General features: G+C 33.3%; 1 long non-coding RNA gene across 1 annotated transcript; it reads left to right on the top strand.

The window, feature by feature from the left end:
• Positions 1 to 1,082: 1,082 nt before the first annotated feature.
• LOC124355121 lies at positions 1,083 to 11,957 on the top strand. The gene is made up of 3 exons (XR_006921743.1): positions 1,083 to 1,227; positions 7,691 to 7,754; positions 11,923 to 11,957. It is a non-coding gene; the product is annotated as an uncharacterized LOC124355121 (long non-coding RNA).
• The last annotated feature ends 9,345 nt before the right edge of the window (positions 11,958 to 21,302 follow it).

The raw sequence follows: 21,302 nt of genomic DNA, 5'->3' as shown, positions 1-21,302 counted from the left end.
AACGGTGCATTTAATTTAGACGATAGGACCTCTGATGGCCGACACCACATTTTTGACGTTGGTATATTAAAGTTCAGCTTACAGAGCATCTGTGTACAAAGTTTCATTGCGGGCACTTGTTTGGTTTAGTCTCAGGATTGAGTTTTATTCGAGAACGCCCGTCTAACGGTGCATTTAATTTAAACGATAGGACCTCTGACGGCCGACACCACCTTTTTGACGTTGGTATATTAAAGTTTAGCTTACAGTGCATCTGTGTACAAATTTTCATTGCGGGCACTTGTTTGGTTTAGTCTCAGGAGTGACTTTTATACGAGTACGCCCGTCTAACGGTGCATTTAATTTAGACGATAGGACTTCTGATGGCCGACACCACATTTTTGACGTTGGTATATTAAAGTTCAGCTTACAGCGCATCTGTGTACAAATTTTCATTGCGGGCACTTGTTTGGTTTAGTCTCAGGAGTGACTTTTATATACCAGAACGCCCGTCTAACGGTGCATTTAATTTAGACGATAGGACCTCTGACGGCCGACACCACATTTTTGATGTTGGTATATTAACATTCAGGTTATTGAGCACCTGTGTACAAATTTTCATTGCGGGCACCTGTTTGGTTAAGTCTCAGGAGTGACTTTTATACGAGAACGCCCGTCCAACGGTGCATTTAATTTAGACGATAGGACCTCTGACGGCCGACACCACACCTTTTTGACGTTGGTATATTAAAGTTCAGCTTACAGAGCATCTGTGTACAAAGTTTAATTGCGGGCACTTGTTCGTTTTAATCTCAGGAGTGGCTTTTATTAGAGGACGTCCATTTTACGATACATTCCTACGGTTTACTTAGGTATTATATTTGGGATTTTTATTCATGACACATTTAATGGGAAACCTTTGTGGAAAGTAATAAATAGAATAAAGTGTGTTGATCTTGTGAAAAATCGTTTTTATAATTAGTAGTATACAATTTATCTCAGTTTTTGAATTTTTGTTAACGCCTTCAGGTTGATGACTGCAACATTGATGCACTAGACGGTCTGGACGATAAAGTGACGCTAACTTCACGGTGGCCTACTAACGCACATCACTAACCCCACCCACCCCCACCTACATGATTCATTAATCATTAGTGATCAGTCAGTGGATGAGTGCTTGTTAAAGTAATCTTGTTATTGAAGTAGTATTTTCGTCATAAACTATTTGACAATTCATAAGGACTTTAGGTACGAGTAACAGATTAGTATAGATTTAAAACACCTGGGTATTTAGTGAGTAATTTTATATTTTAATAACTTAATTGTGTGCAATGAGCGTAACTCTTGCGTAATCACCTAATCTGACTAGGAGATTTCTTCTCTTTTAACGTGCCTAAATTTAATGTAAACTGGCATAGGTTATTAATTAAGCGCTATAAAATTGTAACCTCTAAATTGGTGATTTCACTGACTGGTTATATTGATCTGGTTGGTGGTAAAGTTGTTGGAGAGAGGCTCTAGGAGTTTTTCACGTTTCCATCATTAATTTTGTGAAAATTTGCAGGTGTGACCTATGCCCTAAGCCTATAGTAAATATCCAACTTATATTAAACTCCTCAATTCCCCCCTTTCATGGAATACAATGACCCTCCTTTTATAAAAGTTTTCTGATTTTGATTTTCTCTAAAATTTGCATAAATGTGAAATTAAAAGAAAAGTTTTGCATTATTAACCTATTGCAATCGTCGTCCTAAAAACAATGTAAGGTTTCAGGTAAAAATGTCAACAAAATCATAGATAACATTACTTGCACAGAGTAATATTTCCTATATCTGTGCTGGGCGTTTCGTGGTCTTATTGTAACTTTGAGTCAACCTTGTATTGGTCGCCGCTGACATCAGCCATGTTTGGTTCCGTTTAATAACCAATAACCAATAACGTGAGGCTGAAAATTTGACTCAAATAAAAGAGGTTTTCCTAATTTAGACCTTTTGAGAATAAAACTTTATACTGACCTGACAAAAGTGCCTTCAGCCATCACTGCAGGCTGTGGCATCACCTACCAACAAGAATGAACAATGTACGCTTCTAAATGATGTCTGTAACTAGTACTGAAGATTTTTTGAGGTTATATTGTGATCAGATTTTATTTTGGTATTCGTAAACTCTAAATAAAAAACTAAATCGTAACCAATTTAAGAAATGTGTTAATGATCCCTAATTAAGATACCTACTAAGTTTAATAGAAAGGAATCTATTTCAATGACGTTTTAAACATTGGTGTTTTCAAAACAAAGAAGGCTACAGATTTAATGGTGTTGGTAGGACCTAATAAGTTTTTTAAATATAAACTCACTGGTTAGATACTAAATCACCATACTATTTAATTTTATTTTGTGTTTTATATTAAGAGAAGTGTTTTCGGTGTTTTTTTTTTTAAATAAATAAAATATTTTATTTTCTAACTAATCTATTATTAATCAAACATCTTCACAAAAATCTTAATATTATTGTGGTTCTTGATATCTTAACAACAGTATATTTATTAATGTAAATATTGGTTCTGAGGCTAAAGTACTAGAGGACTTCAAATACTGTTTTTTTTATTAGTAGTTTAGAAATCTTCGTTCAATACCAATTCTAAATAAGTGTTACAGTACAAATAAAGTCTAAAAAGTCTGAAGAGCTTGTAGCATTTTTTGCTAAGAAAATATTCATCTCAGCTTAAACCCTGTGTTATTCCTGGTTATATGTGTATACACCGGGTGTCCCTCACAGAGGTTTAAATGTTTGATTTTATATTACTTGTCCATTTATGCACCGAACATTCTCAAACTCTACACAATTCATTAAAAATATTCTGTGGAAATTTCAGCTCTCTAGCAATTGTCAAAACAAAATTATGGTATTTTGAAAAACTATACTTTAAAAACAGTATTTTTGGTTTTGTAAAATTATTTATTGTCATATTCTAGAAAAAAATTTCAATAAGAAAATTAGAACATAGCCTATTAAAAAACCTACAATTACATACAGTCCACAATTATTCAAACTAATTCATCCACAGCGATACACTGATAACAACGCTTAACCCATTGTGGATCGTATTGTTTTGGCGCGCCGGCGGAGCACCAGCGGGCGCGAATTAATTCACGGGCAGCGGCCGCACAAACAGCAATGGTGCGCCACATCGTTTCGCTCGCTATTGTATACTAGATAATTCAGCTGCGAAGGTATTCGTTCAGATGGAACATGGGCCTGCTGGTGTATCCGTGATGTAGGAACGATAACACGCGAGCAAGGTTACGGCGTGGCACGGATGATGTCTGAATCATAGTCTAAATAAAGCGGCTCGGGCGAATCGATTGCAACATCCGGGCCATTGTCTAGACTAAACCCACCAACATGAACGTCTGCTTCGTTTTGTTGTGTCACTATCCTCAAAAGTATTATAATAACAACTGAGGAAAACACCCAATCAGAAGCGCTAAAAAGCAGAGAGTAAACTCATATGAATGATTTTTCAACTTCGACATACAACTGCGATCTGTAGGATATTTATAAAACTTTTGAAAACTCTAAACGTAGACCGTTGTTAAACACTCTTAGTAGACAAGTGAAGACGATCGCCCGATCTATCAGACATTAACAGAACTATTTGGAGAGAAATTTAAAAGCAGACCGCTTTTGCGACCTGAGTTAGGCCCAGCCGCTGCGTGACGAGCCCAGCTCGTCAGTGATCCGCAATGGGTTAACAAATGAATCATAAGCTCTTACAAAGAAATTCTGTGGTATCCCTCTGGATACTGCAGAATTTATGGTATCCAGAGAGATACCAGAAAGTAACTTCAATCAATTGAAGTTCCTCTTCAATTGATTGTTTTAATTCCTCATCAGTATTGAAGCTATGAGTATAAACTTGTTTAAGTAACCCTTAGAATTCCTCATCATTATTGAAGCTATGAGTATAAACTTGTTTAAGTAACCCCTTAGAAAGAAATCACACACAGTTAAATCTAGGAATCAGGGTTGCAAATCTAAAAAAATCACTTCCACAACCAATCCAACGGCTTCTGTGGAGAAGAGGCGGAATCAGCAGAGCATATTTGGTTAGATTGTCCTGCCATCTTAGAAACTCGGAAAAGATTCCTGGGAGCATATCTCCTCAGTCCCAAGGATATCAGAGAATAGGAGCCCTCAGATCTGATCGGTTTTTGCAAATGTCCTTTTAGGACTAAGCGTGGGGGCAAGGGCAAACTGACCTTTTCCCTCAGGAAGGAAAAAAAATCCAACGGCCATGATGGTTGTCATTTAATAATCGCATGTCAGGCTTAGTGAAATGAGGAGGAGCACCATCTTGTTGGAAGATTGCTTGATCCATTTCTGGAACTGTAAAATGCGGCAAGACTTGTTCATTTAAAACCTGTTCATACCTATTCCCAGTCATTGTACTGTCTGAAATGTTGTAAGATAGCACCCCATTACAACTGACAGCTGCCAAGACAGTAATTCCTTTTGATTTGATAGTCTGTTCAAGAATGTGTGGATTACCGCTGTTGTAATAATTACAATTATGCCTATTTACAGCACCATCACAGTAGAAAATGGACTCGACTGAAAAAACAATTTGAGTAAGCCAACTAGGATCTAGCTCATGAAACTCAATGATATGAGAACAAAATTCCACTCTCTTGTCCGGATCATCTTCGACTTTTGTAAAATCTAATTTTTATTCTCTGTACTTTGGAACACCAATTTCATGTTCAATCTTCCTTAGTGATTTCGGTTTACCTGGAGAGCGGAGCATTGATGCTCATACTCGTACTTCTCTTTCCTCATTTGATCCTCTAGAGTACTTTTTTACAACACTTCCAGTTTCTAACAAAAGATTTTTATACTTGGTTATTGTTGGATTGCTAGGTGGTTTAACTCCTGGAACAACACTTAACTTTTTGTTCAACATTAAAAGCCATTTCTCGAACTTTAATATCAGTAAAACTGTAATGGAGGAGGTTAGGTTATGTTTTATAGCACAAGTAATATTCTTCAACCAAACAGCTGTTTTCAACAATAAGCGTTATAAACAGCTGTTTTTTTTTTAGAAGCTAGCAGTAATCAAATCAGGTAATTCAAGAAATGAATTTTTATAGGAAGCAAGATTGTAAAATTTTTAATATGTCACCATTTTGTTTCTACAATTATTGTTAGGTAGCTTGAATTTTCATAAACATTTAATCACAAAAAGTATTCTGCCAGTCTAAATATAATAGTTTAAAATCTGTAAATTGATGTCAATTTCAGTTGAATTATATATATATATATATATATTCATCAATTTTATATATATATATTATGCATCAATAGCGCTCTTAGAACACTTTAGGGAAAAACAAAATCCTGACTAAAGTACTATAAACCGATCTACAAAGAATATTATATCATATACTAGAACATTTAAAAATGGAGCCAATAATTATATATCTAAACTACTCTCTAAAATACAATTTAAACATCTAATATGCAGAAACTTTTAAATGACTGAGATACAACGATCGATTTCGCTAAACTAGTGGACAGTGTAAACTAAACGTTGCTAACAGTGTCTTCAGTCATATATCCATATATATATATATATATATATATATATATAAATTTATCAATCTGTTTTCTTTTTTATTAAAATCACAGAATACACAAAGATATATATTTTAAAAAGAATACGAATTTTCTAAAGTTGAATAAAATATACTTATTTAGAAGGGCTTTCTGAAACACCTAAGTTTTCCATAATGTCAGAGGAAGCTGATAATCTAACCACATTTTTCCTCTTGAGTAGAAGTTTCTAGAATATCATGGTTGATATATAATTCTCTGCAAAAACAACATTCCCTAATCTGTTCAATATATTGCCAATTCTATTTTGTGAATTGTTTTTCAAAAGAATGAAGCCTTACTGCAAATTATTATATTTTTTTTAAAGGAACAGTTGAATTTAATGGTGTAGTTGTGAAATGTGTTTAAAATTTTATAAAACGCCATTAATAATTAACCCTTACGATCCCAATGTCCTAATTTTAGGACGTGAGGTACATTTGCGTTTGATCCCAACGTCCTTTTTTTAGGACGTCCAGTAAAATATTTTTTTAGAATAGATTTTAAATGAAAAAAACCTTTGTTCCATATATCAAAATATTCGTAAAGAACCGTTTTACAAAGTTATAGTAACTTAGCACGTGAATGGTTGACATAAAAGAACAAAGACCCCCTAGACCAGATTTTGACTTTGGTGGTGACGAAGAAAAGCAAGGTGGAGGTAACAACTTATTTGAAAAACTGCCAAATAATATGCAAAGAAACTGTTGTGAATGTAGTGCAGCAAGTACCAAAGGTGGTGGTAAAAGAAAAAAAGTCATTGTACATTTGTTCTAAGTGTAAGAAAGGTTTACATACCAAGTGCTTTCTATTCACAAGTGTTAGTACAAATTCTACGCGGTGCCTTTTTATTATTTTATTATTCAATATCTTTTGTTCAACTATAATAAAACTTTGTAATTTAATTATTCTAAACTTTTATATTATTACAACAATTTAGATTTAGATAAAAACCCATTTGGATATTCATAACTAAATGATAGGACAAATATATTGCAGAAAAACATTTTTGACACTATTTGACATAAAAAAATTTTTTGTGCTGTTATTTGTGGTTCAAATGCAATAAAACTTGTATTTTTATTTGTAATAAAGTGTTGTTATAAAATATAATTTTGGATTTTGGGTACACATTTTTTGGATACTGGCAACTAAGTTACAGGATAACACAAATTTTTGAAAAAGTTATTTTGGTAAGTAACATTAAAAAAAAGAATTTCTGCATGTATATATATATATATATATATATATATATATATATATATATATATATATATATATTTATTGGTTAATGCATGTGATAGAGAGTAATGTAAGAGTTAATTTAAAAAAGATTTATAAAATTCCATCTATAAATAAAACCAGTGCTAGGTGCCGAGACTCAGGCAGATACAGCGCGAAAAATGCCTGGGATGAAAAGGGTTAATAAAAAGGATTCATATTTTTTCAAAGAATGTAAGAAATTTTTAATTTTATTGTACACTTATTAGTCTTAACACATTCTTTATCTTTAATTGACATTTCTCTAATAAAAAGTAGATATACATGATCTTTTATATTTATTAACAAAATATTTTTACCATTGAAATGTTGAATCTATTTTTGTATCTAATCTATTTGGCAATTTGAATAAGAGATTATTTTAACGTACAAAAATAATTTTGTAAAGGTGTGTTTCGAAATATGCATGCTATAATTAATTGAAGAACTCGAATTAAAATTTAAGAATTTAGAATAATCTTTTGTTTCAAGTTCTTTATTTATTTTCTCCAAATGCACTATGAAAACATCAAAAATATCAGTTTTAAAATTGTAATCAAATTTAATATCCAGATTAATGAAAAATCATAATAATCTATGTTTACGGTGAAAGATTTTCTAAACTTGTAAACTCTTTCAATAATAATGTAGTAACCTACATTTAAATAAAGTACGAGGCTGGAGGAAGAATAATAACATTCAGCCTTCTTATTGGTTAAAATTATTCTGCTTGTTTGGTGTATAATATATTATTTTATAAATTAAATACAATGTATTAATATTCTGTTTTAATTTACAGGGATTTATTGCTCTACAGCTATAGGAGGCAACTTGCAATGGAGTCTTCATATTTGTTGAAAGAGGTAAATATTTTAAAACTTAATCTCACTAACTATCTCTGCATTAAGTTTTTAATAAATCATACAAGTTGTTTCACAAATAATTGGTGTCATCCGTCATGTTGATCCTGGTAAAAATGAAAGTGTTCGACAAATGCAACGCACTACAATGGACACACAAATTTTCAAATGGTCTTAAAGCGTCATATTGCACAGCTGCAGTAACGGCACATTTAAGTGTCGGTAAATAATATTAAATTCTAAAGCCCTACGATGTCTTCCGTCTCGATGGCTTTGTTCTTCTAATCGGTATTCTCTTTGCTTGTCATTTTCAGTAGCTACACACTGGTGCAAATCTTGTAGATGTCGAAACATCTAAATCATGAGACCTTTGTGCTCATATAATGTTCGTTAAGGTTTGCAGGCATTTGACTTTAGTAGTACGTGTGGGACGAAGTATATGAAATAGATAAATAGATTTAATTATAGCATATTCACTCCCAGAGCTTACACGTGCTGACTCCTCTGAGCAGTCCATGACTACACGTTGTGCCGCTTAGGAGCCAAAGTGATAACGTCGTATACTGTAGTTAGAGAAGTATTCATAAATAGCATGTTCGCTCCCAGAACTTACACGTGCTGACTCCTCTGAGCAGTCCATGACTACAGACTACACGTTGTGCCGCTTTAGCTCCCGCATGGACTGCTCAGAGGAATCAGCACGTGTAAGTTCTGGGAGCGAACATGCTATTTATGAATACTTCTCTAACTACAGTATACGATGTTATCACTTTGGCTCCCAAGCGGCACAACGTGTAGTCATGGACTACTCAGAGGAGTCAGCACGTGTAAGTTCTGGGAGCGAACATGCTATTTATGAATACTTCTCTAACTACAGTATACGATGTTATCACTTTGGCTCCCAAGCGGCACAACGTGTAGTCATGGACTACTCAGAGGAGTCAGCACGTGTAAGTTCTGGGAGTGAACATGCTATTTATGAATACTTCTCTAACTACAGTATACGATGTTATCACTTTGGCTCCCAAGCGGCACAACGTGTAGTCATGGACTACTCAGAGGAGTCAGCACGTGTAAGTTCTGGGAGTGAACATGCTATTTATGAATACTTCTCTAACTACAGTATACGATGTTATCACTTTGGCTCCCAAGCGGCACAACGTGTAGTCATGGACTACTCAGAGGAGTCAGTACGTGTAAGCTCTGGGAGTGAACATGCTATTTATGAATACTTCTCTAACTACAGTATACGATGTTAAAAGTAGTGAAATTATTCATCAACTTATATTACAATCAAAATTTCCTTTTGGTTTTGAACGTTTGTTAATTTATACACAAATTTTTTTAATTTTTGCTCTTTGGCATTTCTGATAAAACATCAGCTGTGAGGATTGGTTTACTACTCTTGTTTATGATACGTCATATGTCATTTACTATAAAATGTAAACAGAGAAATAAATAAATATTGACTTTTTCATTGCTTGAAAACATGGATAAAACAATGTTTTCTAAAAATGAAACCTAGCTATATCGATTTATCGCCCTGGAAAGTCCCCGCATACTAAATTTCATGAAAATCGTTGGAGCCGTTTTCGAGATTCAGATTAGATATACACAAGAATTGCTTGTTTAAAGGTATTAGATGATGACAATGTGAAAATAGCAGAATTAAATTTGAAATATTAACACATGTATTCTACTTACTCCAACACATCCAATATAATTTTATTGTGACTTGGTATGTAGACTTTTATTATTTAAACACTGAGACGAAACACATTTTAATTAACAAAAATGTAAATATTAAATATTTTGCATGTAACTTGATTTCTTCATAAACAAGCATGTGAGTTCTATGATGTTGCATGTCCAACCATTGCATTTGGCTGAGCATCATTGTAGACTATCAAGTAGTAGGCTGACACAATTTCCCTTTTGTTTGTTGGGGATGTAAATATTTCTTTGTCTGTCGATCTATCTGTCAATAATGAAATTTGACATTGACCCTCAGTGAAGCCTGAAGCGTGTTACTGTATATGGTGTGGTGCACACAAACCTTGTTTAGTTTAAGGTACATAAAAGTACTTATACAGTAACATTTACTTGTAATATTTTTATTACATATCTAAAAAACATGTTCCTTATTTAATTAATAGCTTTTGTGTAAAATACTCATACATTTTAGTTTTATTTTATAAGATATTTTATGTTTCTTATTTACAGACATATTATTTGTCATCTTTTAGCTGACTTAATTTATTCAAAAAATGTTGGTAGAAAACAGAGAACTGAAAAATTGCAATTTTAAAATGAGATGATATTATGATAACTACTTAATGTTAATTATTTGTCTGTGTATGCACGTTTTCTTTTCATTCATAACAAAACCTTATCCTTCATTTAGCACTGAGGTAAACCATATACAAGGTGAGGCAGACCACATGCCCGTGATTTGTAGCAGCTGAACCGAGAAACCTATCTTCTTCGTTTTAATGAAAATCCCTATATTTTGAACCCAAAGAATTCAGAAATATAATTTTTAACACCCAAAGATACCACTAAATAATGCTTTTGGAGGTTCGGGGTCATTTAAAAATTTTCAAATATATATAGATAATTCGAACCATTCCTAATTTGAAAGGTCATCCACTGATCATTTTGAAAAAAAATTAAATTTTTCTTTTTAAATAGTTTAAATTTAAGATATCTCAATCTTGTAAAATAAAAAAAAATCTAATAACAGTGTGTGAATTTCATTACACCTATCAATAGCTTTCTTAAAAAATAAAATCTTATGTATTTAAAGTTTACTGGGATGGTTGAGAAGTAATGCTAAAAATACTAATTTTGGTGCATTACAGCGTTTTTAGCCGTAGCTGCTTAGTGAATTAATTGTAAAGAATTTTACCATTTGTAAAACGTTTTCCCCCGTGTGTTTCTTGGTTCAGCTGCTGTTCATCGTGGATGGGGTGTTCTGCCTCACTCTGAATAATAAGTACTGTGTTCACGCTTTTGAGTATAAACTACATAGGCTACTTTAAAGCAGTTTAAAAAACTTTGAAATCAACCAAAAATGGCCTGCTAGTGCAGGAATAATATAGGACTTGTTCTAGGGTTGACATTTAAGCAAAATTGTAATTTTGGTTACTACCATATGTTCTTAAAGTTCCCCTAAAGAGATATTTTCATAGAAAAAATTCTAAATCAATTGTTATTGTACTGCAATAAATCAATTGTTATTACACTGCAATGAAAGTATCTATATTTGATATTAGCAAATAGCTTATCACCAAGACTGGTAAATATACATGGGCAATTCCAAAAGTAATTACCGTTTGGTTATTAAAAAAACATCAAATCAAGTAAACATATTTTATTATACACATTTGAATAATACACATTTCCTCTACTTTTATACGTAATTGCCTATAAAAATGTAACAACTTATATTTCTTGACTAACTTCATACAAATTCTGCCATCTGCACCTTTGAAGTCCTTTTTGAAACACTCTGTATTTTCTTGATGGTGAAACAAGACAAACTCAACATTGGTGTGGGAAATATAATTCACTTGAATCGACAGTGGTCATAGACATGACATTACAAGAGTTCACTTTTCTTATGTGAATAGGTTATGAAATAGCCAATGCCCGATCATAAGTTGAGTGAAGTAAACATATTATACCTCTCTCATTATCATATTCGAACTGAAGCCCTGAACAGTTCAACTCTTCAACAGCCTTCCCCCTTCTAGTCTTGTTTAATTTTTAACAATAGTCACATGACTATAAAGTTCTGAGACCAAGCTTTCATCATTTCCAAGGTTGCATTCGGAACGTCCCTTGAAAACTTTATGAGCAGGTCTACAGTGATCATATTTATAATTAAATCTTAAAAGTTAGACTCACATATGTAGTGCCCACCCAACACACCTTTTCACTGGAAAGAAGAGAAGTGTTAACTCTTTCACTGTATTCTAGTTGTCAGTGGTCTGGTTATCTCTTCTTCATGGAGGAGATTGGAAAGCGATGATACCAGAGCATCTTTATGCTCCAGCAGCTTTTGTTACCATGATTAGTACAGGCCTTCATCATCAGTCTCCTGTATTCTTTTCATGCTACTGTAAGTCACATGTTTTTCCCAAAAGTAATTCTTGTTTATTTTTTCCAGCCGCAGATCGAGCAGAGTTCATGGAGCTTTCCATTCATAACAATCATATGGGGGGGGGGGGTGGGGGGGGGGGGGGGTGGGGGGGGGGGGGGGTGGGGGGGGGGGGGGGTGGGGGGGGGGGGGGGTGGGGGGGGGGGGGGGTGGGGGGAGGAAAGTCCCCACCAACAAAGAAACACACTTTTGAGTTCAACACTACGTTCTATAAAACACTACAGACAATAAGGTAAAACACACAACAGTCTGCAACACGAAATGCACTTACCACAGATGCTACTCTACTGAGTAAGAAGAAACTGAGCAGAAAATGTTGCCACGGTACAGTGCTTTATAAGTCTCTTACTAATGCCATCCTGTCATGTCTGCCACTATATGTTGCAGCCTGTGGTGTATTGTGAGTTTCATATCTTTTCTGTTGGCTCAGATAGGTTTCTTTGTTGATGTACAACTTTTCTTCAGCTTTTATGCTCAAACTTCTGTTGATGGGTTTGACATTTGAAAAAGAAAGACACATAATGTGAACAAACTAACATGATGGCATGTTATGCCACAATATACTACTGTTTACATGTTTTAATTTTACTATCAGTAATTAACCCTGGATTACTAACTCGTCGTAAATTTGACGACGCACCATTTTCAAAATGCTCTAACTGGGAAACCACTCCCCCGAATCCTTCCCCCTCCACAGTACCTTCTTCTCCCGGCCATAGACCTCAGTACTGGCCTGACAGCCGTATAGTTCAGTAGGAAGTTTCGTTTTAAGGCTGTGCGTCGTAAATTTTACGAACGGTTAGTAATTGCGTGACTGTTTTAATTTTAACTTTTGTTTACCTACAGAATTGTTTTACAGTGCTGCCAAAAATTTTGTTGTTTTTTTTTTTAGTTTTGTTTGTGTGTTGCTGTTTTGTGGATTGATTGTGTCTTCACGTACTTGTATTGTGATGGATAACGAGACTGAAGAACAAGAAAACAGCCGTATTAGAAACTTTCTAAACGAGACTTTGTCAGACGATGAGGAGCTTGAAGACTCATTTGCTGATAGTGATAGTAGTGAAGAAGACGTAGTTGAGCGTGAATCTGTCACGGATACCGACGACACTGATGCAGACCCAACCATCGAGCCGGGCGATCATAATGAGTCAGATTATGAAGAGGAGCCTAAGACCAGAAAAAGAAAACGAGGAGACAACTCTGGTTGTTCTTCAGGTTCTACAAATATACCACAGAATGTCACCATGCCACCTGCCCCCACCATGTCACTTGCTGCCGCCCCACCACCTTCTGTTGCCGTTCCATCGCCAGCTACAACCATGCCACCTGCTGACGCCTCACCGCCTGCTTCTTCCACTCCACCATCTGCTGCAGATCATGATTCTGAAGTGACAGTTGCTGATCCCCACATTATTGTTCTCCAACGACATGTAGTACGAGCTAAGAATAACCATGTTTGGTCTACACGCCCAGGCACACAAAGATCAAGAACTCCTGCAAGAAATATTGTTGTGAGTAGAAGGAAAGTACTCGGTGACGCCAAGCAAGCAGCAACTCCCCGAGAATGTTTCATTCAACTATTTGATGAAGACATGGTAAACAAAATAATTCTTCACACCAATGAGCAAATGGACAGAGTCAGAGCAAATTATTATACTCAAAATAACACAACTTCCTATTTAAATAACGAAGAAATGATGGCATTTTTTTGGTTTGTTGGTAACTAGCGCTGTTTCTAAAGACAATCATTTAGCTTCAAGGGAATTATTCGATCACAAATGGACTGGAACCCAATATAAAAGTGTAATGAGTAGCGAAAGGTTTGATTTTATCCTGTGCTGTCTCCGGTTTGACAATATGACTACCCGCTTGGAAAGACAAAGATCAGACCCATTTGCACCCATTAGAGAACTGTGGAACATGTTTACTAACAACTGTAGCTCAAAGTATAGTCCTGGATCATATGTTACTGTTGACGAGCAGCTGTTAGGTTTTCGTGGGAATTGTCCATTTTGAATGTACATTCCCAACAAACCTTCAAAATATGGCTTAAAAATTGTATTGGCCTGTGACACAAACACTAGTTTTATGATAAATGGTATACCATATATTGGTAAGAAGACGGAGACTGGAGGGATGCCTGTTTCTGAATACTTTGTAAAAGAAGTTACAAGACCTATCCATGGAAACAATAGAAATATTAGAACAGATAATTGGTTCACCAGTATTCAGTTGACTGACGACCTATTGAGACCTCCTTACAATTTGACAACTGTTGGCACAATCCGTTTGAGCAGGAAAGGAGTACCTAGTAATGTACTTTCTAACAGTAGGGAAAGACCAGTAAACAGTTCAGTATTCCTCTTTGACACAAACAAAACATTGGTTTCATTTAAACCAAAACAAAACAAGACTGTATGCCTGCTGTCAACCATGCATTACGCGGCAACAGTAAGAGAGACCTCCCACAAACCCGAAATTATGCACAACTACAATGAGACTAAAGGTGCAGTGGACACTATGGATCAGATGTGTCAAAATATGTCGTGTAGTAGGAAAACCCGCCGATGGCCACTGTGTGTTTTTTTTTAAATTATGAACATATGCTTTGTTAATTCATATGTTATATATTGTTTGAACTGCTTCGCACAAAGAAGGACTCCTAAGAACCGTAAGTCATTCATGAAGGAACTCTCAATGGAATTGATACACCCTCATATGCGAACTCGCTTGCAAAACGCCTCACTTCAGAGAAACTTACAAGCGATGATCTGTGAGAACCTGAATCTGAGAATACCTCCTACTGCCAAGAAAGATCTGTTCCTTCTGTCCATCAGCAAAGAGACGAATGACAACCTCCTACTGCAGCCGTTGTCACAGTGCAATGTGTGGTGAACACAGAGCAACGTGTGGTGAACACAGAGCAACGTGTGGTGAACACAGAGCAACGTGTTGTGTGCAATGTGATGAAATTTAAAACAAATATTCAAAATAAAATGTTAAAATTTAATTTATTTTTAAATAATACCAATTCAGTTACTTTAAATTTTCAGTTTTAAAATTATACATTTTCATTGATCAACCTAAACGTGTTTCATCAGATGAGTGAGATTTTTAGCAATAGCAGTTCATTTTATGTATGTTATACTATACAAAAATGTATTTCTACAATAAAAAACAAGTTTTTTTAATCCGTTTTTATTATTTCTCCTGAAACATATCATGTTGCTATGAAAAATAAACATATGTTGCAAAAATATTTAGCTTATAAATAAGAATTAGTTAGGATGAAGCTACAATAAAATATTCGACTGAGGGTAAGTCAAGTAAGCTTCTAATGCTCTTTAAATAAAAAAATAATACAATAAAAAATTCGACTGAGGGTAAGTCAAGTAAGCTTCTGATGCTCTTTAAATATAAAAATAAGCATTAATATTAAAAAATATATATATAATATAAAAAAAAGTCGTCTATGGGGCTTAGAAAAATTTAAAGTTTGAAGTTTCAAGTAGGATTAGGTGTTGTTAGATATACTTTATATAAATTATCTCAATACACTCACTGTCATGGAGTTTCAAGAAAATTTGTTGTATTTCATTGATTATGACTTGAAAATCCTAAATCCATGTTTTGAACATTTATATATACATATACAATATATATTGGGATTATGCTATAACAATATGAATTGTAAACACAATAACTCTCATAATTTCCACCTCATTAAAATTAAATTTTATAAATAGTATTTGAGCAAAACTGTAATTTATGCAACAAGACTGAAGTCCAACCATTTTTGAGAAACTTGAATGATTACAAGCTACTTTTATACCTACAATACTTTTATAGCAAAACAATAAGACTTAGAATTCCAAGATCATTAAAATAACTATTGTTTTAACAAGATGGTTTGAATACAATGTTTCTTAACCCTCCATCTGTTACACAACTAGTGACTAGTCGCTAAAAATGTTTCTCCAATGTTGAAAGACTAGTCACTAGTTGATTTTGCAGTCATCAATGATTAATTTGATCTATAGTTTAATGAATAATAATGATGCACCAAAAGTATAAAGTTGCACTTCGAGAGAGCACGAAAAAATGGGACTTTTCCCCTATACTTTTGCCATGGGATACTTCATTTAAGAATGAGTTTGGCTACATCACTGCGTTTAGAATTTCTTTCTCAACAAGATCATCTGCTTCAAACAGCTGTTCGTTGATGTATGTTACAAAGAAAGACGTTTGACGCAACTATTGTTTGCGACATTTCTGTAATGTTAAGACGACTAGTTTCACTAGTCGCTAGTATTTTGTCTCGTAATATTATTAGAGTTGTGTTAGTATCAAACGACATCAAACTTTTCCTTGTGACACTCGCAATTAAGTGGTATAGCCATCTTCAAGGAATAAGTAAATTATAAGGACTTATTTTATGATAAAACTTTATAATTTCGAGAGAACTATGGCTGCCATACTGATTGATACACAGGCATTGTGCATTCTAAACTTTTATAAGCTTGTACTTATAAACTAGACCGTAATCAATGGTTTAATTGTGATTCATTTATTGTGTAATAATTTAGTGACGTTCACAGGTTTGTAAACTAAATTGTAATATAAAATTCGCCTATGCCTAGATTACAAATTATGTTTATTTCATTATTTTTTATTTATTGAACATAATGAGTGACCTAGTAAATAAAGTCATGTGAACTTAGACAATTATTATTACACAAGAGTTTTTATTATAATAAATTTACCTAATTTTAAACATTTTCTAACATTACTTTATGTGTTTTTTACAACACTTCTCAGGATTTGTAAGAAACATTTTAGTAATAAAAGCGTCAAAAAAACAAAAAAAAACATTTTTATTGTCAGAACTGTTATGCTCTACAACATAGAAAAGGTCTCATAATATAATAAGCATACAGAAAATATATAAAAATGTTAGAATGTGAATGTCATTTTTTGTAAAAACACATTATAATATTTTTTTAAACAATTCACAAATTTTGAGGAAAAAAAACTCTTTTATGTTTTGCATAAAAAACCTTTTTGACATTATTTTAAAAATTAATAAAAAAAATTATTTATATTTTTTATAAGGCTTTATGGGGGGGTGGGGGGGGGGGGGGGTGGGGGGGGGGGGGGGTGGGGGGGGGGGGGGGTGGGGGGGGGGGGGGGTGGGGGGGGGGGGGGGTGGGGGGGGGGGGTATTACTAAATAAATTTGTGTTGGAATATGTGGCTAAAACAGTTTTATTTTGTGTGTTTTATTTTTAGTGACAGATCTAAAAACATTTGTAAGTTTCAATGAAAAGATTTCATGAGATTCGGGTACAAAATGAGCTTGTGTGGGGGTATCCTGTATATACGTGCTATGGTTGAGTTACGATCAACAAGACAAATAAAAAAAGAAGACTTTTTTACAGAACTTGACAGGTTTTTAAAGAGACACCATTACTTGAGGAAAATGTGTTGGCAACTCTACAGGTAGGGTAAAAGCAACATCTGGTGAGAAAACTGGTCTACAAGTTCATATAAAACCTGAAGTTCCAAATGCTAAGTGGACTCATTTGAAGCTCCGTTAGTAAAACTGTTACCAAAATCAATGTAAATTTTATATTTACTGAACAACTTAAAAAGTTTAAAATATTTCTGTTATGCTTCATTAATTTTCTTAGAATAGAACACATATTACAGAACAAAAGTTACAAAACATTTTGTGAATCTAGGCCCTGGCTCCTCCAAGCAATGAGATTGAAAATATTTCTAATCTGCCAGAGCCGCCCAAAGGGAGTGAATAAGCGATTGGGCCCTCAGGAGGGCCCAGGGCCGAGACTTTATATGTTAAGTTTTATACGTTTTGTTCTCTAGTATGTGTTTTAAAGAAATTTATGAAGTATAATAGAAAGATTTTATACTATTTCCTGTTCAAAACAAAGAAAGAAATAACAAACCTCAATTCAAAAGTTAAAAATATTTAAAGGAACAACAAGGATTTTTGTCACAGATTTGAGAACTGCTTAAATATGGCTGGTGAATTTAGAGAGGTGGGTACAAGGAAAAGTCAAAGGTATTACTCTAGCTATATTATGTTCACCAATGTGGTGGAGATTTGTCAGTGTTCATGCAGTTTGCAAATGTTCCATATAAATTGTGGCTTTTTGGACTGTGTAAACTAACCTTGCGATGTTTTAACACAGCCCAGAGAGATAGGCTGTACTTTTAAATAAAACAAAATCACTACACAGAGCTTTTGATACATGAGAGAGTTTGAGAGTGGCAAATGTGTTTAGGTTACATGTCTCCCTAGCACCCATTAAACGAAACTTTCCCAATAATTTCAGCTCTATAAACAGATAAAAGAACTGTGTTTAAACAAGGATGGGGAAGGTGAGGCAGAAGACGTGTTCATCTTTTTTCTAAATTCGATAACATTATTTTTGTTATGATCTGGATAATAATAATCATGGATTTGATCAGATCTGCAGATGAATTTAATTTGGGAAGTTTAATTCTGCAATCTCACGTCATTGCACTTGAAATAGAAAAACACAGGGTTTAAAAGAGTGAATAATACATAGATATGCAGCCTATTTATTTAAAAAGTGCCAAAGACATTGAGAATGATTTAGCAGTACCTGCATATGTTGAGCATTAAAGAGAGAGGAAAAAGTATTCCTCAAGATAGATATTGAAGCAGTACACTTTTGAAAATTGCACTGAAAAAATTTTATGATGAATATTTTAAATTCTCTTATCATAAATCCTATTACCAGAGAATTAATACAGAACACAGATTGCCATTTAACAATTGATCAAAATGCGAGAAACATCTTTCATTTTAACAAAAACACAAATTATGTAGATGAAGATACAGAAAAAAACAGAAGGGAATGGCAATCCATAACAAAACCTAATAACGGAGTTTCTTGACAATTTCAAAGTATGAAATTGATAATTTAAATGCTGTTTTAAAATCCACATGTATAACTATAATAATTAATAGATTACTCGTATTACTAAAATGTTAATAAACATTTTTTATTTAATGTCTTTTTAAATGTTTGTGATTAATTGCCAAATAGCTTCTGTTTTATTCAATCAGGGAATGTATGTTAACTATTTACTGTACTTTCATGAAAATAGACCTCATTGTTAACACTTTTAAGAAAAAAATAAAGAAGATATGATTTGTGAACATTACATATGTGTTTTATGTATAATTATATTATTGACAATATAAAAACAAATAAAGATACAAAAGTAAAATGAAAAATATTCTACTCATAATTTATATAGGTGCTAAATTAACGTTACAAGAGGTCCTTGATTTTTTTGGAAACCTAGCAAAATGTTGTTATAAAGGAGTCCACCAAATGTGATTTTATGTTTTAGATACCCTCAAAAAATTTGTTGGGAACCGTTGCTGTAATGAAATATATAGAAGCATTAAAGGCTATAAATTCAAAGCTATCTATAGATATTATAAAACAATGTATACAAAATAAATGGTTGCATTAATAGAAAGGCATACCAAACTAACAGTTAACTAAATCATTAAATACATTTTTTTCTATGATATGAAAAATTATACCAAAACATTTATGACATATCAAAAATTTTTTTAATTCATCGACCGTGAATTGATGAAATCAAACTAACTGATACACAAGCAATTGCTTGCTTTACGTGTAAACAAAACTGTTTCCTCTTTACCTACCTTTGAAAAGTACTAACTGAAGATTACAAGTTGTCATTCCCTCCATACCATTTCACGTATGGTTCTGGCTACCGTGCATGAAGACAAAATAAGATGTAGTCAAAGTTTTTTTAGGAAAAACAACGTAAATAGATCGACATTGTGATATGTAAAACACTGTTACTAGCAAATTTAAAGTCGATTGAAAAAAGATATTGAAATTGACAATGCATCTGCACTTCAAGTGTAAAAAGTCGTTCTAATTAAAAAAAAAAAAAATGGAAAGGCAGTGACAGGACTGACCGACAGAAGATACTTCTTCTAATATCTATCGTGAAAAAGTATGTTCAAGGTGGTTATTAAATGGTTATTTTTTATATTTTAAAATAATATAAGACATTCAATTCTTTAACATAAAAACATCGATTTTTTTATTAATTTTAAACATATTTTTGAAGTATTTGCATTTCATATAATACAGTGATGACTTGTATAAATATTAAAGTAATAAATATTTATACATTTTCCTAATTATCGTTTGTATTAGTTTCTATAATTTGGTCAGTATCATTTTTAGTACAATCTTGTATTTTCAAAATAATTACTTAAATTTTCTTTGTCATTATATTCTAAAAATTAAATTATGGGTTTATAACAACTGAAATAAGAAAAAAGTTCTGCAATAAAATCTTACTAAATATCATGTAAACACAGGGTCTATAGTTGATATGGTATACTCCATATTTAATTTCATTGTACTTATGTTTTTTATTATTTTTAAGTGACTGTAAGGTAAGGCTCAATGTAATGGAATAAATGTTATAATTACAATCAACAGAAAGATTAATTTTATTCCACGATTAAATTACACTATGGCTTTGTTAGCTAGAAAAGATCTAATACATTTCTTTTTTATCCTTTTTTAAATCTCAGGACGAAACTAGTAGTGAACTGGAATATGAATTAATATTAACCGTGCTGAAATTCAAGTAGAATCAGATAAGCTTTAAATACTACTATTAAATGGTGTAGTAAGTTAATCAATTTTACGTTGGATTCATTAATAAATCAGTTATTAGTTCGTACATTCATACAAACCAGTATTTTACCATATATTTTAGTCTCTTTGCAATGATTGTTTTGCATTGGAAGTTTTCTAGTGTCAACATAGCTACTAATAGTAGAGTATGAATTGATTTTATAAATTTTACAGCTTTAAAGTTGGAGTTTAAGTAACCTAAACTGATAAATTCCATAACCGAGGAAAGTCTATAGAAGCAGGGATAGATCCAGACAATGCGATATTTCGGGCAACATTTACGTCCATAATAATAGGAGTAAAATGATGGATTAGTTAGAAAATAAACCATTGTAAACCACTACTAGATTAGAGAAGCGATTTGTTCTTTTTTTATCATACATAACGTATGCTATTGTAATTTATATTTACCTTTTAATCTCTCCTACCATACTTTTGTTATGTAACGCCTTCTCACTAGCACGCCTGGATAGCCACTAAATGGAGAAACGCTCTGACATAAAAATGGCCGCTTCAGTCCGCCCTTAGCGGCTACAGAGTGAACAAGCGTGACGTTCCGTGACGCGAGACGAAAGTGTTTTTCCCCGTACAAAACATACATCCATAGCTCGCCAAAAGAAGTAGCCACTTCAAAAATCGAT

This window comes from Homalodisca vitripennis, chromosome 2 (assembly GCF_021130785.1).
Source record: "Homalodisca vitripennis isolate AUS2020 chromosome 2, UT_GWSS_2.1, whole genome shotgun sequence".
NCBI classification, from domain to species: Eukaryota; Metazoa; Arthropoda; class Insecta; order Hemiptera; family Cicadellidae; genus Homalodisca; species Homalodisca vitripennis.
The sequence above is the reverse complement of the archived record's forward strand: the minus strand, read 5'-3'. Positions and strand labels throughout refer to the sequence as shown.